Here is a 25,539-nt window from a genome sequence, read left to right on the forward strand (position 1 = left end):
CGACTAATCTATTTGTATAGCGCCACAGCAAGCAGTGGAGACTTTGCATGTGCTATGAGGAAGGGTAGCATGAGTATATTTTTTGCTAAAGTCATGGACACTGAGATATGATCCTATTATTCTATCCTCGTTGGGTATTTTTTTTAAATGATATTTGTTCGTGGCGTCGACCTCTGCAGATCTTTTGCCACTACTTTCACCATATGATATGAACTTGCGTGTAAGTGGAATTGCAGAAGTGTAGAGTGTTGAATGTGAGGAAAGGATCATTAAGGACGGCACGAACACCCAGTCCCCAGGCCAGGGATATTAGGAAAATTAAAAACCCCTGACCCGGCCGGGAATCGAACCCGGGGCCGCCGGGTGACAGGCGGACGCATTGCCCGCTACACCGCGGGGCCGGACTCTTTGGGTATGATTTATCTGCTTGCCGCGCGAATTCGTTAGTCTGGCAGTCTCATTAGTGTCTGTTAGTTTCTTTTAGTTTCTTAGTGTGTAGTTAAATACAAAATGATTTTAATTGTATAATCACGCCGTACTTCTATTTAATTGTAATACATGTGTAATATTGTTCCCTTGGTGGACGTTTTACTGTATAGTAAAAACCAAAAACCAAACCCCATGGCACTTAACACCCTTGAAAGGGCCTTGGCCTGCCCAGCGACCGCTGCTCAGCCCGAAGGCCTGCAAATTACGAGGTGTCGTGTGGTCATCACGACGAATCCTCTCGGCCGTTATTCTTGGCTTTCTAGACCGGGGCCGCTATCTCCTCAATTCTAATCCCGTAGGCTGAGTGGACCTCGAACCAGCCCTCAGGTCGAGAGGAAAATCTCTGACCTGGCCGGGAATCGAACCCGGGGCCTCCGGGTGAGAGGCAGGCACGCTACCCCCACACCACGGGGCCGGCTTTACTATATAGTACTGAATCAAAATCTCAAATAAATATGATCACCACAGTTAAGTTGGTAGACCTCTCGGTCGAAATTCCATTTTGTAGCCCTTTTTTTTTTTTTTTTTTCAGTGTTCATGCATATACACCCTTTACCCCCACCCCCGCTATATCCCACAAACCTGGGTAGGCCTACCGTACTTACTTTGTCGTCTTTACATTTTATCCCCTCTTACTTCTAATTCCCAATCGCCGCTACTGGACGTACGGTAACCCTAATTAATTAGAAATATCTGCCCTGGAGTAATATTTTAGTTCACTTCTTATTGCTTCCATTATTAAATGGAGGCTCCAGCGTTAATAGCGCTATTTGCCATGCTGCCCACCTCCAGTGGGTGTATGCTTGAAAAGACCTGAACCACCTCGGGGCGAGGACAGTGTCCGACACGAGTAGAGCTGGGAACGGAACAGGTGCTCCTATTATTGCAATCGGTAGTGCGAGTGCAGCGCTCCCTCCGGTATTCTCCGGTAGTAAACTGTTGCTTGGAAACCAATCGGTGTTTTCGGTGGGCGAGGGCAGGACGGAGGAACAGTATGCAGTTACAGCGGATTTTTTGACGGATTTTCAAACTTCTTTTAGCGATTTTCAGCGGTAACAATATCACCTTTCATCGCCAGGAAGATAAATAATAATTATAGAACTTACTACGGTAAAATAGTCTCCTTATTCCCATTGTATTGAACTTATACTGCATACTACGACTCGTTTTCTAGACCAGCTCTGGCCCACAGCCTCAGTCAGAATTTGTTAAAATCGTTACTGTACTCTTGAGGAGCCGGCTAGTGTCGTGTTTGATAACGTGTTTCTTTTGACATCAGGTTCTTTTTGGCACGTCAGTATGTCGAAAGAAGAGGTTAAAAAGTAGTCAGATATTTCGTACAGAGTGGTTAAATAAACTTTAAAATACTAGTTGGTTGAGCTTCCCGCTGATCCAAAATACCGACGATGCATCTATTGGTAGTGCAATATAAATGCGAACTTGTTTGACATTATTTCTTTCCGCACTTATCAAAAACAATGAAAACAGTAATGAAAGTGAAAATAACTTTCGAAATAGATTTGGAAATTTCCGTATGTGCTTTGTTGCTGTGAAGTGCCAGCATATTCTTTTACCATATGAAACCACAGGACCTCAACCCAGCACATCTGCTTCAAAGATTATATTGCGGCGAGGAGAAGAAGATGAACTCCTGTTCTGAAACTGCTGAGTGTTGAGTTAATCTCGTTAATTAAAACAGCTGGTATATACGATTTTGCTTCAGTTCGAAATTTAGCGGAATTTAGCGGATATTCAACTAAACTTTAGCGGAAAGAAAGATTTATGGGTTGGCAACACTGTGCGTAACGGATGTGCTAGCGACATAGTAAATACTGCTTTATAAGTATGACGAAGGCGAATATATGAAATATATACATTCTTATTTATCGTTCGTGTTTCATTTGTCGATTACTTTTGTAACAATTTGCCTTACGTCATGCCGTCTTATGGCTACGATGTGATAGAAACGGCTAAGCAATTTCTAGGAGTGAAAATGGAAAAAAGACGTAAAACCATCTTCAGGGCTGCCGACAGTGGGGTTCGAACCCACTTTCATCCGGGAGATAGTGGGTTCAAATCCCACTGTCGGTAGCCCTGGATATGGTTTTCCGTGGTTTCCCACTTCTCCTCCAGGCAAATGCCGGGATGGTACCTAACTGAAGGCCACGGCCGCTTCCTTCCCACTCCCAGGCCTTCCCTATCCCATCGTCGCCATAAGACCTATCTGTGTCGGTGCGACGTAAAACAAAACAAAAATGTATCCCCGACCCAAAGTCTCACGCTCCAGGACACTGTCCTTGAGGCGGTATAGGCGTGATTCCTCTCTGCGACCGAGGGAACACCCAACCCTGGAGGGTAAACTGATAGAAAGATTATTATTATTATTATTATTATTATTATTATTATTATTATTATTATTATTATTATTATTATTATTATTATTATTATTATTATTATTGTACTCCAGTAACCACTTCTGTGGTTTTCTGCGACGTTAAGGTGCCGGCATTTTGTCCCACAGGAGTTCTTTCATGTGCCGGTACATCTGCCGACATGAGACTCGCGTATGTGACCACCTTCAAGTACCGCCGAGCAAAGTCGGAATTGAAACCGCAAGCTTGAGCTCAGAAGGCCAGCGCTCTACCGTCTGAACTACTCAGCCCGGTGCAGCATATAACTAGTTCCAATCAGTTCGTACTCTTCAGTAAAAATTGAAATGTCGTATGGCTTTTAGTGCCGGGAGTGTCCGAGGACAATTTCGGCTCACCAGATGCAGGTCTTTTGATTTGATACCCGTAGGCAACCTGCGCGTTGTGATGAGGATGAAATGATGATGAAGACGACACATACACCCAGCTCCAGTTCCAGCAAAATTAACCAATCTAGGTTAAAATTTCCGACCCTGCCGGGAATCGAACCCGGAGACCCCTGTGACCATAGGCCAGCACGCTAACCATTTAGCCATGGAGCCAGACGTACCCTTCCGTAATAAATAGCTACGAGTATAATAAAATGTAAGAGCATCGTATATATTACATGTTTACATGCAATGAAATTTAATTATTAAACTTTTTTACCATTAATAATATTGTAAATGCATTTGCAACGGTATAATATATGCTAATATTCAATCTATAGAATTCTATCCACCTGCACCTATTGCAAACTGAATGTCAACAGATCAAAATCTGTTATTCATAGCGTAACAAATAATGCGGCGATCTTGAAACGACTACAGCATTTGAATGACAAACGTACGGGAACACATGCATCTGTGGAATTAGTACTGAAATCTAAATTGTAATTCCTCCTAAGATCACTGTTACAACATTGCCCACATTAAAGCATTTGAATTTTCCGCCAGTGAATTCAATCGGAGGTCTACCGGAGGTCTCCGGAGGACGAGCGAAACAACTGCTCCGCTCCGCTCCTACCGTTCCCAGCTATAGACACGAGTTTATCTTGTCTTGTGATAATTTGATGGGCTTCGCGTAGGACACGAGTTTACTTTGTCTTATTATTAAACGGGACATATTTATAGGAACTTAATAAACTGTACAGCTCTTACATTATCAGCTGGTGTGGCATTACAATGAGTACGGATTCTATTTCATGGTACCGTATATTATACTTAAGCCGAAAATGTATCTCAAAGGAAAGATTTTCTTATACTGTAGCTATAAGACTTTTATTCAGTACAATGACAGAACTATCGCGTTTTATCTTTATCACCACGAAATAAAATGTACTCTTAGTTTAGGAGGAAATTTATTTACTAATTGCTATAAAAGTTGATGAATATTGTTGTTGTATACCGGAACTGTACGAGTGTATGCTCTTTAGATTCGGAACAATTTGTACTGCGTCTGGTCACTGGTGGTTGGTCGTTCTGGTAGGGGTGTGGATCGTATCAAATCTCATTGGTTATTTCGTCACAAAGTGTGTGTTAAGGTGGGGATTCAGCTTTGTTCGGCTTCTGCCTCAGTATTTCGTCTACAGCTGTCGTTGTTGGTGTGAAGAGTTCTTCGGCTGATCACCACTCTGTATGGTGCGTGGTGTCCCATTTTACTCGACGCTTGTCAGACTGTGTTACAACTTTAATAACTCGCTGGTAAGATAGATATTTTATATGAAGTAAATTGGTAATAAATTCTCGTCTGTAGGTAGCATTTCGTACGTAGTCTAGAAGTAAAGATTAGACAAACTGATCTATAAAATTGCATGCGTAGGCTACGTCAATCATATATCCAGTAGTTACTAACGAGATGAAGCGTTAGAGCTAGTTATTTTTTTTAAGTGGATTCCTTTGGTTTTCTTAAATCCTAATTGTTCTTTTAACTTTCTGCTATTGAGGCTACTGCAAACTCTGAAGAATATTGTACAATACAAATGGTTCTTAATAATATTGCAATTTACTTTAACTGTAAAGTAAAATTCGTTTAACTTATTACAAGGAATTCTGGCAAACTTTTTCGAAAGGCACTCGTACCGGTAACGGTATAGAATATTTTTCATGACACATTTATGAACAAAAAAGCTTCGCTGTATTTTAACTTACGTGGTGGTTTTTATCTTCCTTACAAGGATTGATATCCGAATATCAAATGGTTAAAATTTAAACCTGAATATCGAAGAGATTTTATGCAGTACACGTTCATCTTTCGTTGAAATATCCCTTTATACTTCCATGCGTCCGCCTAGCCTATTTGCTTAATTAGATCTCTTCAGAGTGTGCAATGCTTTGCCTACGGTACTACTTTGCACACAAAATTTGCTTAGTTAAGGTTTTTGTCTACTAATTACCAGACATAACTTTCTGTGGAGGACTGAGTAGCCTGCCAAAATCTGTGTGGACAATGTGGACAGACCATATATATGCGCAAAATTATTACTCACGAAGATACACTGCTGGACTCAAACTCGACGAACTCTTGTGCGGAAGAATTAGTGTCAAACTTTCCTTTCATATGTACCTTTCTCAGTTACTTTGCCAACAAACTTTCGGAGTTCTATTATGTTTGGAAAGTGACAAGCGGTGGGTGTTTGTTTAAACTCTAAAAGTACCGTATCGAAGTGTTTATTGGCAAAGTGTAGATATACCACCTCCGTGTATTAAGGGTACCCAAGATTTACCTGATGTGCTAAATTTCGGTCGTGCTTGTGCTTAGGGGCAGTATTATTTTTAGCCTATCACTTCTTGTCTGGAAATGTTCAGTAAATCATTTTATATGAAAAACATCGAAGAATAGCAGCCCGTTTTGTTCTGGGCGATTTCCGGCAAAAGAGTAGCGAAAATGTTCCAACTTCGAGCTGGGAAAGCTTGGGCGAAAGGAGACAAACTGCTCGACTAAGCGGAATGGTTTCAAGCTGTCAGTTGATCACACTGTGAAGATAGGCTAAGTCTCAATTCAAGAGGACGAATTTGGGCAAATATTAGTTTATAAGAAGAGGAGTTAAGGATTGAAATAAATTGCCAAGGGAGATGTTCGATAAATTTCAAACCTAGGCAACTTCCCTAAACATAGGTGATTTATTGAATTAAAATTTTGGGAATGACTTAATGTGGTTGTACATCAATGCGACACAAATCAAAGTATTGCTTTGCGACGTAAGACTGTTGGTGCCAATTGTCAGAATGGACAATGCGAAATTCAGTCCTACGCAACGTATCTCAAAATTTGATAGTCTGGGTAGATTCCAAGGTTTCCTTCAAGAAGAAACTTAAACTCAATCTCGGTGGCACAATCTCACAATCTGTTCTTACCTTCCCAAGGTAAATGGTTCAATCCAGACTTCGTGTTAAGCAGACTATCTGTTAAATTGGCAGAATTCTACCCTGTAAAACGTTTTCCGTAAGTTGCCAGTACGGTAAATCTGACACTGATGACATAGGTACTGCAATCCGCAACGCATGTTAGCATCTGAGCTGCATAGCAAATGCGATTTTCCCCCTCGAAATTCAATGTTTGTTAGGGAACCAGGCTAGTAATATGACGATCCATCGCAATTTAAATGTCGGAGAATCTTATTAGATTAGTGATACTGTATCCTAATTGAAACTACTGCTTTAAAAGTCGTGCTCATGCCAGCGTTAGGTCTATTTGTTAAATGCGCTATCAATGTTAAGATAATCCAGAGCGTCTGTATTTCATTTCCCAGGAATTATTTTACAAACCACCGGGTTGCGTACCTCAGGCAGTAGAGCGCTGGTCATCAGAGATAAAGTTGGCGGGTTCGATCGTGGCTCAGTTCGGTGCTATTTGAAGGCATTCAAATACGTCAGCCTCCTGTCGGTAGATTTATCGGCACGTTAAAGAACGCCTGCCGGACAAAATTCCGGCGCTTCGGACTACACATAGTTGCATTTATTTTAAAAACACGAATGCAGCAGACCTCCGCCAGAATAAAGGTCGTTGAAGGGGGAGTACACATATGCGCCGAAGAGCAAATGCGCATGTATAGTGAGGATTTCGCACGTCACAATCACTACTGATCTGCATTTAGGACAGTCGCCCAGATGGCAGGTTCCCCATCTGTTGTTTTCGTAGCCTTATGATTGCAAAGAAATTGGAAATTTATTGAACATCTCCCTTGGTAAGTTATTCCAATCCCTAACACCCCTTCCTATAAACGAATATTTGCCCCAATTTGTCCTCTTGAATTCCAGTTTTATCTTCATATTGTGCTCTTTCCTGTCTTTAAAGACACCAATCAAATTCGTCTACTGATGCCATTCCATGCCATCTCTCCACTGACAGCTCGGAACATGCCACTTATACAGATGTTGATTCCCATAGGAAACCTGAAATATTTGTCCTGAATGTATTACATACCACTTACTTGAGCAGCTCGTCTCCTTTCTCCCAAGTCTTCCCAGCCCAAACTTTGCAACATTTTTGTAACGCTACTCTCTAGTCGGAAATCGCCCAGAACAAATCGAACTGCTTTTCTTTGTATTTTTTCCAGTTCTTGAATAAAGTAATCCTGGTGATGTCCCATACACTGGAGCCATACTCTAGTTGGGGTCTTACCACAGACTTATATGCCCTCTCCTTACTACAACCCCCATATACCCTCATAACCATGTTCAGAGATCTGTACCCTTTATTTACAATCGTATTTATGTGATTACCCCAATGAAGATCTTTGCTTAGACTAACACCTAAGTACGAAAAATGATCCCAAAAAAATGTTCACCCCATCAACGCAGTAATTAAAACAGGAATTTTCCTATTTGTGAAACTCACAAACTGACTTAACCCCATTTGTCATACCATTGCCCACTGTTCCTCACATTAAGGTCATTTTGCAGTTGCTCACAATCTTGTAACTTATTCTATACAGAATAACATCATCTGCAAAAAGCCTTATCTCTGATTCCACTTCTTTATTCATATCACATATATATATAAAAGAAAAAATAAGATCCAATAATACTGCCTTGAGGAATTACCCTCTTCATAATCACAGATCTAAGATCTATTTTCTAGATATATAGCCACCCATTCAGTCACTCTTTTGTCAAGTCCAATTGCACTAATTTTTGCCAGTAGTCTCCCATGATCTACCCTATCAAATGCCTTACATAGGTCAATTGCAATACAGTCCATTTGACCTCCTGAATCCAGGATATCTGCTGTATCTTGCTGGAATACTAAAAGTTGAGCTACAGTGGAATAACCTTTCCTAAATCCAAACTGCCTTCTATCAAACCAGTTATTAATTTTGCAAACATGTCTAATATAATTAGAAAGAATTCTTTCCCAAAGCTTACATGCAATGCATGTCAAACTGACTGGCCTGTAATTTTCAGCTTTATGTCTATCACCCTTTCCTTTATACACAGACGCGACTATAACAACAAAAATGGTAAGTACTTCAGATATGGTACTATATCAAAGAGGATGGTACTATACCCCAACCCATTCTTTAGTATATCCCCAGAAATCTTATAAATTCCAGCTGCTTTTCTAGTTTTCAACTTTTGTATCTTACTGTAAATGTCATTATCATAGGTAAATTTTAATACTTCTTTAGTATTAGTCACCTCCTCTATCTGGACAATATCCTTGTAACGAACAATCTTACATACTGCTGACTGAATAATTCTGCCTTTTGAATATCCTCACATACGCACTCCTATTCATTAAGATTCCTGAATGTCCTTCTTGGAACCTGTTTCTGCCTTAAAGTACCTATACATACTCTTCCATTTTTCACTAAAATTTGTATGACTGCCCATTATGCTTGCCATCATGTTATCCTTAGCTGACTTCTTTGCTAGATTCAATTTCCTAGTAAGTTCCTTCAATTTCTTCTTACTTCCACAGCTATTTCTAAGTCTATTTCATTTCTACCTGCACCTCCTTAGTCTCTTGTTATAATATAGTGGATCTTTACCATTCCTTACCATCTTTAAAGGTACAAACCTATTTTCACATTCCTCAACAATTGCTTTAAACCCATCCCAGAGTCTGTTTACAATTTTATATTTTTCCACCGATCATAGTTAATTTTTTTTAAACTCCCTCATGCCTGTTTTATCAGCCATATGGTAGTGCCTAATTGTCCCAATTTTAATACCTTCCTTTCTTTCACATTTATTTTAACTACAACAAAGAGAGCTTCATGATCACTAATACCATCTATTACTTTGGTTTTTCTGTAGAGCTTGTCTGATTTTACCAGCACTATATCTAGGATATTCTTCCCTTTAGTTGGTTCCTTCACTTTCTGAATCAGCTGCCCTTCCCATATTAACTTATTTGCCAATTGTTGGTCATGCTTCCTGCCGTTCGCATTACCTTCCCAATTGACATTTGGTAAATTGAGATCACTTGCTAATATCACATTCCTTTCCATATAGTTTCCAACATAGCTGATTATCTTACTGAATGATCACTTTGTATCCTCGAGTACTGTTAAACAAAGAAGTAAAATATCTTGAGTGCAAATGACAACAAATCGCCTATAGGTACACACGTATTTTATTTTAGTTACATATTACCTCTGCAACTGAAAACAGCTGTCTTGCAAGAGAATTGATGCTAATATTCCAGTAACGACATTCATTTATAAATTCCCCCTTCGAAACAGCATATTCCCAACTGTTGGAAAATGGCCCTGGTACAGTTTTTATGAAAAACTAAATCTCCTAAAGTGACTAGACATATTAATATACTGTCAATAGTAGCCAAGAGACTTGGAACACATTGTACACAATCAAATTGCACTACTGGAATCTCAACGACTATCGCATAGTAGACAAACACCAGTAAGATTTCTGATGCAATCACAGTAAAAGTACTGCCTTACTTAGCGTGACTGACAAAGATAGGCTGTTGATGAGCAAAAAGTGACAATTCTAATATTATTGGACTTAAGCAAATCATTTGACTCTGTAGACCACAAGTTTTCTCCTATCGAAACTTTACTGCGTAAGTTTCTCAGATAATAATCTGAGATGGATAAGAATCTATTTACATGTACATCATGGTGCTGTCAATCAAGGTAGGCTACCTATCTTTTCTTCGTGGCAACATGTAATAGGTGTGCCACAAGGGTCAACCCTGGCTCCTTTACTGTTTTGTCTTTACAAACTGATATATCGTAAGTCATATTCACACTGACAATGTAAAACTGTATATCCATGCAAAAGACATTTCAACTACATGGATCTAGAACCTATAAGCAAAGTTGGCCATGTGGTTAGGTGAGTTTGCTTTTGGAAGATAGTCACCAACCCTGAAAATGTGTTTACAGTGGTTTCCCATTTTCGTACTGTACCATTTCACTGCCCTGATTACCTAAAACAGAATGTTAGTAATCATTTGCCGTGAATAACGCTAAAAGTTTCGTATATCAAGCGGCAGGAATATGAGAGTTAAAAGATACAGACAAGTAGAATCAAAGTGGCAGTGACTGAGATAAATGTGCTAATTTCAAGTTGTTAAAAATCAACAGTGAGAACAATTGAACACTGTACTGAAATAAGACACGGAGAATTACAAGAGACAGGTTACGTGAAGAAAATAGTAATTTCAAGAAGAAAATTTAAAAATTTACCGATAAAGTCTTAATATGAAGTCTTAACGCTGTACTTCACAAATATGAGTTCCTAAGTGAAACATTCGGAAGATATAAAGAAAATAACTGAGCGAATACTAGGATTGAATTATTGATGAGAGTTTATTAGAAAAGACGTTAAGAAAACGCTAACTTAAAGCATATTAACGTAAAATAAGAACATTTTTAAGGCACCATTAATATCATTGAAACTACAGTAGCAGAATTTTCGAAGTCATATTCTACCTTTCAAAAAGTAGTAATAGTACAAGAAGGCTTTGTAACTAAGATTATGAAATTAACGATGTCTTTGAATATGTTTTTCATGCATATCTCTGAAAATGTCATGATGGCCTGCTAGACTGGAGATGGGGTTGGCAACTGACTGAAATCCAGCAGACTCTTCCTGAGAATACAAGTCCAGCTACCACGACTCGGAGATGGCACAGCCGTAGTCCAGAGATGATCGTCCTTGAGGTGGGACGAACCAACAACTATCCCAGCCCAAAAACACACACAGAATAAGATAAGTTTTATGAATTATATTCAAAATTAATTATGTTTATATTGTCTTGTAGTGAGTTGTTGTGTTGTTTATAAGGAATAGGTCGTTATATCTTCGAGAAGTGTTTTAAATATGTAGTTTCAATGTGAGTGTATTGATAATGATGTTTAAAGGAAGGTTATAGGTAGTCTTCCGAAATATATAAACACATCCAAGTGTAGGGAAAGATGCGTACATCAATGAAGTGTTATGCATGTAAACTTGGAAGAAAAGCTACAAAGTGGAACATTTTTTATGCTCTCTGGGCGAATTTCCACAGAGAGGTAAAGGTTTTACCAATTTTAGTGTGGTAATAACAGTTTTTGAGATGTTGATTCAATACTAGACTACACAATAAAACTTTCACCAAAGGAACAATATACATATGTATTACAATTAAATAGAAGTACGGCGTGATTATACAATTAAAAATCATTTAGTATTTGACTACACACAAAGAAACTAACAAAGAGACTGCCTGATGGATGAATGCGCGCGACAATTGGTGAATCATAACCTCAGTGTCCTTGATCTTGGCAAAAGACATACCCCTGCTACCCTTTCTCATAGCACATGCAACGTCTCCACTACTTAATGAGACGCTATATAAATCGGTTAGCCATGACAAATTATATTTTGTACGAGTGTCTGCTAATAATTACAGAAAATAAACTAAAGAGCTGGCAGATAAGGTAACGGGGCTCGTACAATTTTTTAAAAAATAATTCCAATAATTCCTAGTTTCAGTTGGCTAAAATGGAATAAAATGTAATGTTTCCTCCACAAAGTGGGGGGGGGGGGCAACTGTCCCCTCTCGCCCCCTTAGTTGCCGCTACTGATTATCCTGTTGTAAGATGAACCCTTTCCTTATTAAGTGCAATCCACTTGGTGTTGCATGATACTGAAGCATGCCGTGGTACTGCTTCTGATCCATACATCCTATTTTCACAATGTTGCCAACTGTCTCCAGCAAAACATCCCCAAACTGTAATAGAACCTCCACCGTGTTTAACTGTAGGTAGAACACACTGCTGGGCTACCCTTTCCTCTACAAATCGGCAAACAAATATTCTCCTTCTGGTTCCAAAAATCTTGAACTTAGATTCATCGGTGAATATCACCTTCGTCCACTCTTCCAATGTCCAATTACAATGTTTTCTAGCCCATTCAAGGCTCTTCTGTTTATTTATGGGCCTTAGAAGGGGTTTTCTTGCTGTGACACATCCTTTCAAGCCAGCTTCAATCAGTCTCCTTTTTACAGTTGCAACAGATATTATGTTCATTTCTACCAATTCTGCACACATTTGGGGCACTCTTTTGAATCTTTCTCTTACTGGTAATTCTGATATATTTATAATCACTTAGTTGTTTTACGAGGTCTTCCTGGTCTTGGTATGTCCTTATTGCTACCTGTTTTCTGGCGGTGAAGGGTGTATTGCACTCCCTCTATTGACACACTACACTGTTTTGCAATTTGGTGAATAGATAAACCTGCTTGGCTAAGTGCTACAATTGCAGCACGTTTTTCTATGGATATCTCCACTCATGGAGCCATACTAGCGGTGTGCACACTTCAACTGTCACGAAGGAACTGACATGCAGGAACCACATGTTATGTATCGTAGCAATGCTTGCCATTCGCTACAGATATCACGTCACTACAGGGAATACAGGTGTCTGTTGGCAAATAGGTAAACATATCCGATAGGTAAATAACGTTTATGTACACAACATTGTTGGATACTATTGTATCTCGATGACCACAAACAAAAATCATGAAATGTGTAAAACTGTTGTACTATTCCTTTGCTTCCTCAACCGTACCCACAGTGCGGTAATAATTTCTGTGCAGTAATAACAGTTTTTGAGATATTGATTCAATACTAGACTACAGAATAAAACTTTCACCAAAGGAACAATGTACATATGTACGGGTACAATTAAAAATAATTTAGTATTTAACTACACACAAAGCAACTAACAGAACTAATGTCAATTATTGGGTGTATTGAAATTAATGAGCAGTAGTGTAATTCAGTGTTTTTACTGTGTATCTAAAAGCACACGCATCGCATAACACTGGGATCCAAAGTGGAACTTTGAATATATTCATTGTTAAAGTGTGGCCATAATTTTTTTTTTTTTTAACTTTTGTTCATTTAATTTCTTGCACATCTAACCTATGATCATATACTGATAAGCTCAGTAAGCCAATACTCCAGTGTTTTGAGCCTAAGTTGAATTCAATTCCAGCTAAGTCCAGTGGTACTGTAGTTGAAGGTGCTGAAATATGCTAGCTTATGAGAGTAAGTTTCCAACATGTAGAGGGACTATGGTACAAAGGCACCTGCACATATCTGAAAGAGTTTCATTTTTTATTCCCAATGGCAGGTACACTGATTAATAAATCATTAATCCATGCATCCCCTTACTTCTCAATTGCAGCCTGTCAAAAGCTGCTTGGAGCAGTGCAGGTTTTCAGGTGACTTCTGCAGTGGTGGCTCGTGCATTTAACACTGGGGGGGGGAGGCTGGATGTATAATTACTGAATTTTACCTTATTTATATATGAGCTGCATTAGGTGAGACTTGTAGGTTGAAAATATGTTGATAACCTTCTCATTGAAGTTTGGTATATTTCTCATCAAAGTAGTTTCCAATGACAGCATTGCCAGAGCTGTCATCTTTCTTCATCCATAGTGCTGCGGAGGTACGTTTTTATCCTCTTCATCGCTGAAAAACACATTTCTGGTTCACTCTTGGTAGTTGGCACAGTTGCTGCAATGCGAAGAAGTTTCACTACTTCTGAAAGTGATGACTGAAGATTGAATGAGATGATGAACTGAAGCAGGTGGATAGCACCAAACAGTGACCTGAATTCATCTCTGGAGTAAAAAACAGATAGTTCAGTTTGTAGTTTTTCTTTGTCAAAAGTAGGAAAAAGTCGTACAGTCATTTAGCTCTTTCTCAGGAAAATCTGATTTGAAGGAAGAAAAATTTGATGGCATCACCAGAGTTGAAACTTTGAGATGATTTGTAAATTGAAACCGGCTATTTGCCTGGGTTATGATATCAGACTTTCTTGGCCACAGACACTCTTGTCGCAGTTTCCTGAACATGTCGTTTGTTTAAATTTCCAGTTTCAGAATTTTCGTTGAGTCCAGTATTGTATTTCTCAAATCATTAACAGTTTTAACAAAGTTTAAAACATGGCAACGAATTTTTGCTACATCTGCCTGCCGATTTTGAAGTTGATTGTATAAAATATCAACATACGGCATGATATGATGAAAGAATTTCAGCCAGAAGTTGAACTCTTCATTCTGAAGGTACTTGTACAAAGCCGATGCTTCTCCGATTGTGATGTCACTTGAAAACTGATTCCATCAGTAGTTCAAAGCAAACTATTAAAACATCTTTTTTCTCAAATAGAGTATTGACTGTTCTTGATTTAAAATTCCATCTTGTGGCTCCAGCAGCAGGTATCCTTTTAACCACACAAGAATCTAAAACACACTTTTTGGGGTAATCGGGAAAAGAATGCTGGTATTGAAGACTTTTGCAAAAAATATTCCTTGCTTTCATGTTTTGTTTAGCAGCTCTCTCCATTATCAAATTAAGTTGGTGTGCAAAGCAATGTATAAAATGGGCGTTCGGGTACACTTCCTTAACTCTCATCTGCATGCCACTGATGGCACCACTCATAAGACGCACCATCGTACGTCTGGGCAATGAGTTTATTCTTCTTATCTTTCAGAATAACACCAAGCTGGGAAAGAATACATTCTGAAATAGCTTCTGCATTTTGACCAGAAGGATTAAAAAATCACAATATGAAGATAGTTAGAATTCAAGAGGACAAATTGGGGCAAATATTCTTTTATAGGAAGGGGAGTTAGGGATTGGAATAACTTACCAAGGGAAATGTTCAATAATTTTCCAATTTCTTTGCCATCATTTAAGAAAAGGCTAGGAAAACAACAGATAGGGAATCTGCCACCTGGGCAACTGCCCTAAATGCAGATCAGTAGTAGTGATTGAAATCCCCAAAACTGTTCTGCAGCATTACCTTGCGAATCACAGTACCTTAGCACAAGAACAAGCTGAAATCCATCCGACACATCAGTCTTCTCGTTAGCCATGATTGCTAAAAATTCAGACTCGGATACATCTTCCAAAATAGCCTCTCTGCATAACTCCAGCATACAATGCAATAATTCCTGGATCATTTCCGATGTTCCTTTGAAACACGAAGCACTCTCTAGATGTGACTTAAAAACAGTCTAGCTCACTCGTGTATTTAAATTCAGAAATATACCAAGATTTTCGAAGTCTAGTCTCTCATCATGTCCTCTCAACACCAGTTCGTTTGACCCACAAAACTTAATACAGTTTATTATTCTGGATAGTACTTGCTGATTTTTGCTTACTTCAATGTTATGACGCTGTACAGATTCCTCATAAGCCTTACTTAAACCCTGCCGCACATCTACGGAACCTAGCAGAGCTAAGTCTAGCACACTGTTCACATGTTATTCTTTATTTTATCACTTAAGTCTCTTCAGATCACGAACTCCTGCATCAACCCACGCACTGTTTGCTCCTTCACTGGCACTTCCAAATATACGGCATCGGAAACAGTGCATTTTGAACTTTGCACCCACATAACCATTCATGTTTACTAAATACATCTGGATTGAAAATTCTTGTGTACTCTTTGTCATGGCTCTTACCAGTCTGAGAGATTTTCTATTCTGAGGTAGGTCTTCCTCGAGCTTTAATATCACACTTTTCATTTAGGGTTAAACTGTTAAGTATGATAGTTTTTAAAAACTGCACTGAGTTAACAATACTCATGTCATAGGTAGAACTTCTATTATTGCTATCGGTGGACAACAAATAGGGCACACTGGTCTGCAATGCATGCAGACCGCTAGAGCGGGGTTGGAGGGTGCCTTATAGCGCATACAAAGGGGGAAGCGGATTCAACGCCTTGTGGCCTGATAAGAGCCATATCCTGGCAGTCCCAAGAGAGGGAAGTGGAATCGTATGACATTATCATGTGAAGAGAAGCATTCAATTATTGCGCTATTCCAGAGTTGAAAATCAAGTGTTAAAGGAACTCTCAGAACGGATTGGAAATCCTATTGAATATGTAATGTTGTTTTGTGTAAATTACATGTGAAGAACCAGGGGTGCTGCAGTCCTGCAGACCACCCACTAAATCTGCCACTGGACTTCTGTCCATTGTCTCCTGTTAATTGCAAAGCTTAAGAGTACTGCATGGGAAGAATGCTGAAGTGCTGTCCTGTAGTACAGTAATATTTTTAATCATTTTTTAACAGTCAGTTTGGCAGATTGGAGGGATTTCCTTACTGATAACTGCTTAAACCTCAGCACCCTTCTTGACAAGTGTCAACTTGTTCATTGCCATTGATTAGGCAGTATTCTGTATCCCCTGCAGAGCAGCTGTTTTATAAAAATAACAGTAACAATTGTAGTTTTGTCCCACTATCTATCTTTTTATGGTTTCTGTAAATGCTGAGGTGCCATAACTTTTCCCTGCAGGATTTCTTTTAAATATCTAAATATCTAAATCTACTGACATGAGGTGGACTTATTTGAGCACCTTCAAATACCACCAGATTGAGCCAGGATTGAACTACAAAGTTGGGCTTGGAAGGAAAGTGCTCTACAGTTGGAGCTACTCAGTCTGGCTGACTGTTTTATCTCCTGTAGAGTTGTTGCATCAGAGTTTGACAATACTGATGTGGTGTGAGGACTTGGACCTATTGATTGGATTCCAGCTTACGAATAAGATAAAATGACTACTTCCTCAAATCTTACCCAGTGTAGTAAATCATTTTAATGTAATGAAGATGGCTTAAATTTCATAATCATAGGCTGTTCATTAATTCCATGGATATGGAGAAGGCAACCAGATTACAGAAAAAGTAGTTAGAGGATGTAAAACCCAAGAACATGATTACATGTAATTTCATGTTTAGTTCTGTTTTGACTTAAAATTGTATGCGTATAGGTATATCTACACTTTTAGTCCTGTTTCTTGATAAGGGGATGGGGTGAGGTGAGGCAAGATGAATTTATAAGGCATGTTTTTATATCTGGATGTCCTGACTCCAACCTCAGTTGAGGAGCCAATTGAAGATGAAATGAATGATGGTGAATGAAATTGGGTAAGAAGGTGGAAGGAATCTGTTGTGGCCTATGAATAGGAACTGTCCTGGCATTTGCCTGCAAGTGAAAATGAGAAACCACAGAAAACCACCTCAAGGGCTGTCAAAATTGTGATTTGAACCCCTTTCTCGAAAGTAAACTTCCTGCTGCACAGTCCATACCATGCAGCTTGCTAGCTCTGTGGCCAATAAAAAAATTATATACTTCTATGTTATAAAGCACTTCTTAACACCCAAGCCCTCACATTAAATGGAATGGCTTGTATAAGTCAGCAAAGGCATTTAACAATAACAATACTGTTATTACAACTTCCCACATGCAGAGGCTGCCACAAGGACAAAGTATGTCGACTACACAATATTTTGTCTTCTAAGTTACTGTTGAGTTTGCTAGTATGCCAGGTAGAAATAATCACCACAAGGCTCAGGAATAAATTTGCATTATGGTTCTTCAAATGTTATATAGATGATTGTGGAGTATGGTCACTGAACCTCGTATTGCGGCAATAGCGATAGCGATGTCGTGAAGTCATGTCTGGCTGAGACAGAGAGAATCTCATAGCTGTAAAAGAAATTTAGGGATTGTGCCTTGAGCTCCGATCCTGAGTCCATGTCTTGATTGATATCTTGATTGATAAATTTCATTTTTTATTCTGTATTGATAGTCACCATAAGACATAAATGAAAGAAAAGTTCCACCTAATCAATACCATTTTATTGTCACATGCAGGACTGGTTTCGACCTCTCAAAAGGTCATCCTCAGCTACACTAGAATTGCATTTACATATTACGCCTCATATTGAGAGCTAATGACATACTCTAGAATTCAACGATTTTAAAGTGGTTATACCCATGCTGAGAATTCAATATTATACAATTACAAAAATTAATTGCTCTTATTACACTCAATGTACACATGTAAGAAACTAATGAGTTCGTCTTTTCTATAATGTGATGAGTATGTCGGAGTATTTTTTAAACATAGGCATTTGCCTAGTCAGTTGAATTGATTTCCAATCTTATGAATATTTAGTCCTGTGTGAAATGAACTTAGTTGAACAACTGTAAAATAATCAGTATTATACTTGTTTTAACAATAAATTACACTAAATGTAGAGGTATACATGTTGATAGTTCAATAAAACAAGTAACTAGCCAAAATAAAACATTAGTAAATGTAGTTTAATGTGCTAGACTGACTTGTTGATTGTCTAATGCAGCAGGTAATAGTGGTTCTTGCATTGTACAGTTCGTGTTATATTAGAATAATAAGTACATAAACAAACACTTAAACACATTAAAACAATAAGTCACAATAAAAATTAGTGGATATGGTTTAACTTAATTGCACTGTTGACTGTCTAAATCGGCAGATAATAGTAGTTCTTGCATTGTTGCAGTGCGTATTATGTTAGAATTATGTGAAATAACTCATAAGCAAAACTCTTAAACACATTAAAACATTAAAATCACTAATGTGTGTTGGATGTAAACTTCAGTTGACAGTCCAAATTAATAAGAGACAGACACTTTCTTATGTTGTTTGCAAGTTTTCAGATTAAATTATTGTAACAATTGCCAATTTGTATTAAATTACTCAACCACTTTCCAATTTAGTATTTGTAACTTTTGGATAATCTAATGCCTGCTGTCATTTCTTGATGGATACAGTACTTTTGCATCCATCTCTTGGCACAGGCCAGAGTAAAGTGTAGCTTCCACCGAAGTCCCAGTCAACATCCATGGCTGTGACAATATGGAAGTTGCTGGGGTATGGGTAGTGCTGAGTAATGACATTCAGGGCATGACTAGTGCATCTGAGTGTTATGAAAGGTGCTGCTCATAGGGTGTTGTGCTGCAATAGTACTTTCTGACCCAGTGAGGAAAGCAATGGCAAACTACCTCACTCCTCATCTTGCCTAGTACGCCTCATTTTGGTGCTGCCATTGGTTTTTGGGGTTTCCTCATAACCGCATAACCTTTGGTGCTATTTGAGGATCCAACCAGCCTCTGGGCTGATGACCTAACAGACATTTGTTTGACGTTGATTAATGTTCTAGAAATTGTTCACTTTTTGAATCCAAGGTCGTTAATGGTGGCTCTTTCCTTTCTTATGATGGTGAATATCTGCAAGTTGAAATGATTGAATTAGAAATTCTGATTGAAATAAATAAATAAATAAATAAATAAATAAATAAATAAATAAATAAATAAATAAATAAATAAATAAATAAATAAATAAATAATAAATAAAAGTTGAATACTAGTGTGAGTTCTATGAAAATTTACTTACTGCTATGGGGTGGTTGAGATGTTTGCTGTTTGGCTGTCGCATATAGTACCTTGTGTTTCTGATAATGTTGTCGGCTGTTGTGGAGGGGTTGGAGGGGTGTGTGGGGGAAGCCTTGTTGTGTGTTGTCCTTGTGGCAGCCTCTGCATGGGGGAAGTTGTAATAATAATAATAATAATAATAATAATAATAATAATAATTGTTGTTATACACACAAGGCTTCCCCCACACACCCCTCCAACCCCTCCACAACAGCCGACAACATTATCAGAAATACAAGGTACTATATGCGACAGACAGCCAAACAGCAAACATCTCAACCACCCCATAGAAGTAAGTAAATTTTCATAGAACTCACACTAGTATTCAACTTTTATTTATTTATTTATTTATTTATTTATTTCAATCAGAATTTCTAATTCAACCATTTCGACTTGTAGATATTCACCATCATAAGAAAGGAAAGAGCCACCATTAATGACCTTGGATTCAAAGAGTGAACGATTTCTAGAACATTAATCAACGTCAAACAAATAAATTATCCAAAAGTTACAAATACTAAATTGGAAAGTGGTTGAGTAATTTTCAATACAAATTGACAATTGTTACAATAATTTAAGCTTAAAACTTGCAAACAACATAGTGTCTGTCTCTTATTAATTTGGACTGTCAACTGAAGTTTACATCCAACGCACATTACAGTGATTTTAATGTTTTAATGTGTTTAAGAGTCTTGCTTATGAGTTATTTCACATAATTCTAACATAATACGCACTGCAACAATGCAAGAACTACTATTATCTGCTGATTTAGACAGTCAACAGTGCAATTAAGTTAAACCATATCCACTAATTTTTATTGTGACTTTTGTTTTAATGAGTTTAAGTGTTTGTTTATGTGCTAACTTCTTATTATTCTAATATAACATGAACTGTACAATGCAAGAACCACTATTACCTGCTGCATTAGACAATCAACAAGTCAGTCTAGCACGTTAAACTACATTTGCTAATGTTTTATTTTGGCTAGTTACTTGTTTCATTGAACTATCGACATGTATATCTCTACATTTAGTGTAATTTGTTAAAACGACTATAATACTGATTATTTTACAATTGTTCAACTAAGTTCATTTCACACAGGATTAAATATTCATAAGATTGGAAATCAATTCAACTGACTAGGCAAATGCCTATGTTTAAAAAATACTCAGACATACTCATCACATTATAGAAAAGACAAACTCATTAGTTTCTTACATATGTACATTGAGTGTAACAAGAGCAATTAATTTTTGTAATTGTATAATATTGAATTCTCAGCATGGGTATAACCACTTAAAATCGTTGAATTCTAGAGTATGTCATTAGCTCTCAATATGAGGCGTAATATGTAAATGCAATTCTAGTGTAGCTGAGGATGACCTTTTGAAAGTTCGAAACTGGTCCTACATGTGACAATAAAATAGTATTGATTAGGTGGAACTTTTCTTTCATTTATGTCTTATCCGGAGTCCATGGATGGAAATACTGTCTACGTGACATTTATCTTTATAGTAGTTTACAGTTGGCTGGTAAATTGACTTCTTTTTGGCGTCCACCTCTTCGGCTTGGCCAACGTGCGACTCGAAGCGTATTGTGGGATCCTTGCTTGCTAGCTGGTTGAAAGGCTATCATGTCAATACGCCTGTTACTCCCGTCGGTAGCTAGGCCAGATACCTCTTCATGCACTGTGAAACCGTGATCCCTCAGCGAGGTCGCAATCATGTTTCTTATTGTATGAATTTCTCAATACCCCCCCCCCCCCCCCCTGTGAGGACAGGCTTCCAGGACATGGGCAAGAGTTTTGTGCTCTCCATTGGAAACGCCAACAGAGGGTGTTGTCCTGGGACCTTCTCGGCATGGAGCGAACGGCGCACACATTTGCTGTCATCTTGAGTCCAGCTCTTTGACTAAGGTCAGCATTAAGGCCTTTAGTTCAGAGGGTCCTGGGTTTGATTCTTGGCTGGGTTGGTGATTTTAATTGCATCTGATAAATTCTGACTTGGTGATTGGGTGTTTGTGATTGTCCCAACACTATCCTCTTCATATTCAGACAACTCAGTGCAGAAACAAACAAATGATTACATCCCTCACATAAGGTTGGTAGCAGGAATGGTATCTGACTGTAAAGCTGGGCAAAATCCACGTGTGACAGTTTGCACCTATGACTCCGCAAGGGGATTTGCTTGTAGTCGAGTAATAACTAGGGTTTATTTCATGTTAGGAATGCATACAGTAGTGTTGCTGCCTTCATTTTTCTTTTGCTGGCCTTGCATATGTTAATATTATGTCTTCTGAATTAAATACTATTTCTGTTATTCCAATGAGTGTACTGGCATGAAATGTTGTTTACTGTTTGCATTTCCAATTTCATGTTGATTTATTCAGTCTGATTATCATTATTGGCTTTAATTTGACAGATATGATTGTTTTTTTTGTAAAGAGAACAAAGTGAGAAATCCAATCCTAATAAGAGCATGTCAGATGGTGTAAAATGGTTTATGTAATAATTTTATATAGATATATTGAGTAAAAAGTTAAACTGACTTTTCTATAGGACAGTAGTAAAATTAGATAAATTAGTTTTAGTAATTTAGATCAGAAATATTTTCTTTTGTTCTAAATGAACTCTGTCACATATCAAGATTAGCAGACACCAGGATATTGAAACAACTATTCGATTACTTTTTGAAGAATAAAATCAATAATAATTGGTTCAAAGAAGTTCAGGACGATTTGGAAGAATTGGGTATAACTCGGCAACAAATCAAAGACAGAAAAGAGAAGAGGATTTTGAAGAACAAAAGCATAAGTCTCAAACTAAAAGCAGTTGAACGGAAACAATATACTATATCGGACACACAAAGGGCTTCCAGGTCGGAGAGGATGAAAAAGTTCTGGGAGAAGAAGAAGAAGAAGAAGAAATTAACTCAAATGTATTGATTTCAGTGCTCCAATGTGGGCGTAAAATATGTAAATAATAATAATAAATAATAAATGAACTCTTTCAACATAGAATCCAGATAAAATATTTATGAAATGGTGCAAATATATATATTTTTTTCTCTTCAGATTCTGCTGAGCTGATAGTGTCCTGTTCTCACATCTGCTGGTCAAAGAGGAGAGAAGTTTGAAGGAATCTTTCAAGATGGAAATCTTTATTTAATATGATAATTATCTGCAAAACTGTTAGTGATACTTTGGCTCCCTAGTGCTGAATTGGTAGACCTTGGTTATCTTAGAGATTCGTATTGGCAACCTTTGACACAAACTATGAATCGATTATGCATTGCCATGAGACATCTGGCAGTATAATTGAAACACCTTACATACTGTTGTTTACACAGCAAAGCCAAAATATAGGTTAGGATTGAACATGAGTGAGGAAAATATTATGGGAGACGTGTAGGCAGCTAACTTAAGATGACTGACCATTGAGGCATTCCATTTAGTATCTACTGCAGATTGGGAGGAGTATTGCAGAAATGTGAAAGAACTCTAAGAGGAATCCTGCAGGCATGATGGTGTCATGGAAATAGCCATGGACAAGATTGTAATTAATATTACTGCAGACAGCAGTGGTGGTTGTGAGTGATATTTCTGATCATGCTAGGAAAAAGATTTGCATCGAGAGGTGTTATACTGTGTGTTAAGATAAAGGTTTAGAAAATCCATATTGATCAATCACACTGATTGAATTCAGATTTCATTTCCATTCAGTTGGCATTATTAGTATTACCAGAACCGGGGTAGCTCTCTCCTTACTCCTCACTGGGGAGTATCACTAAAAGTTTTGTGGATGATATATGACAGTGAATTCAACATAACTAACCTAGATTTCAAAAGCATATTATTAAATGCCAGTGTGTATTTTTCATCTTGAATTCTTTTCAGTCTACCACAGAAACAGAGCACTTTACAAATTTTGGTTCATGAACATATTCTTTACAGGAATGTAACAAAGAAATGTGAGAATAATGTAAAACTTGTACATCTTCCTTTTATAGAAGAATAAATATGTGAAACTTGATTGCTTGTTTTTTATTTATACTTTATCTTATAAAAATATATTTAATTCATAAAATTGAAGGAAAACATAACAACTTTCCTATTTAACAGCACATATGGGAAAATCAAATGGCTTTTTTTTCCCTTTTTTTTTTTTTTGCTGAAAAAAGAATATTTTTTGTTTGCATATAATGCAAAAAAAATATCCTGTCCACTTAAAAATAACAATTTAAAGGAAAAATACACATAAAATTCAAGAAAACAAGACAAAAATTTGGAATTTCAAAGGAAAAAATGCATAAAAATATACCCTAAGTCCAACTCCTTATTTCAAGTGTCCAGGTGCTGCGATGAAACTTTTATGAATCACAAAGTGTCCTGTTCAAAGAAAAAAAAAAAATACAGGAAAAAGGCATAGAGGAGACACCATGAGAAGGAAAGAAGAAATCACCACAAAGTATGCAGAAATTTGAGCAATTGCTTAATTCCAAGAATACTAAAATTTGATAATGGCTCAAGACCTCTGCATTCTTTAAGTGGTAAATCCTCTTTCCCATTCTGTTTTAGATGTAACACACAAATAAAATTCAAGCCTCTTACACACAATGATCAAGGTCCATTATATTAAAACAGGCTAAAATAACTTGGAGCACATTAGCATTGCTAAATTTAAATATATTCCCAGAAGAATTATTGAGATTCATGACCAGGGCCCATTTTCAGAAGTTACTGGAAGATTATTAGAAATTAAACCAATGTTTACATTTTGGACTTAGTTTTTTTTTTTCCTCCACGATATACTGTACAGAAGTATTATTAAAACTTGTAAATTCCAACAAGTTCTAAACATTTTGCTTCATGTTAATGATGAAAATGTCACTATGTCTGTTATACTCCAAAAGTGCTAGGATCTACAGAAGTGAGAGAATACATGAAATCTGTTTTCCCCTAGGACATTCTATATGACCTACTGGCAGTTGTTCAACAGTGCCTCCCTTGGCATACTTAGTTTTCTAAACTAAGCAACTGGCTTAACAAATGGACCTGGAACATTCATTCCATTACGCACATCATTTTCCTTTTAAGACATGGACAACTCCCCAAACTGGGAAAAGTGCATAAAATACATTTCTTAAATGTAAAAGGTACAAAAATACTGCTTCCTGATGACACAACAGTGACTTACACAGGCATTAATTAAAAAAACTTTCTCAAATGGACAAAGATATAATATTCAGATGTTTACTTTTTGTATTCTCAAAAGAAAAAGAATCATACAGTATAGTGAAGTCACCATTGGTGATGAATGTAGATTTTTTAAAATAGAATCTGCATGTCTGCCTTTGCCATACAAGGGCAGTGGCATTGCAGATTTCAGTATTATAAAATGGTAAACATTACACAGCCTGTTTTCCAGTCATTGACTGGGTCAGGGATGGAATGAATGAAGCTCCCATCTTGCGGCGAGGATAGGAATTGTGCCGGCTGCCGAGGCCTGTCGCACTCCTCTGGGGCAATGATTAATGATTGACAGATGAAATGAAATGATAATGGAGAGTGTTGCTGGAATGAAAGATGTCAGGGAAAACCAGAGTACCTGGAGAAAAACCTGTCCTGCCTCTGCTTTGTCCAGCACAAATCTCACATGGAGTGGCCGGGATTTGAACCACGGAACCAGCGGTGAGAGGCCGACGCGTTGCTGCCTGAGCCATGGAGGCTTACACAATCATTAGTAATATATGTATAAACACATTTTTCTTCCTTCATTTAATTTCTAAATATAACAAACATGTCAACATAAGAACTAGAAGTTGTCCATATCTACACTATAAATACAGGTGGTGTTGCCACATAAACATGACCTGCAGGGAAGAACAACTTATCCTATTTTTTATTGCAATTAAG

The 25,539-nt window shown here is 37.6% G+C and overlaps 1 long non-coding RNA gene across 1 annotated transcript; it reads left to right on the forward strand.

Moving 5' to 3' along the window:
- The first annotated feature begins 4,522 nt into the window (after positions 1-4,522).
- Positions 4,523-23,687, forward strand: LOC137499109 (uncharacterized). The gene is made up of 3 exons (XR_011018011.1): positions 4,523-4,600; positions 10,916-11,031; positions 22,699-23,687. It is a non-coding gene; the product is annotated as an uncharacterized lncRNA (long non-coding RNA).
- Positions 23,688-25,539: the final 1,852 nt, after the last annotated feature.

Source organism: Anabrus simplex, chromosome 1 (assembly GCF_040414725.1).
Source record: "Anabrus simplex isolate iqAnaSimp1 chromosome 1, ASM4041472v1, whole genome shotgun sequence".
In the NCBI taxonomy this organism is placed as follows: domain Eukaryota; kingdom Metazoa; phylum Arthropoda; class Insecta; order Orthoptera; family Tettigoniidae; genus Anabrus; species Anabrus simplex.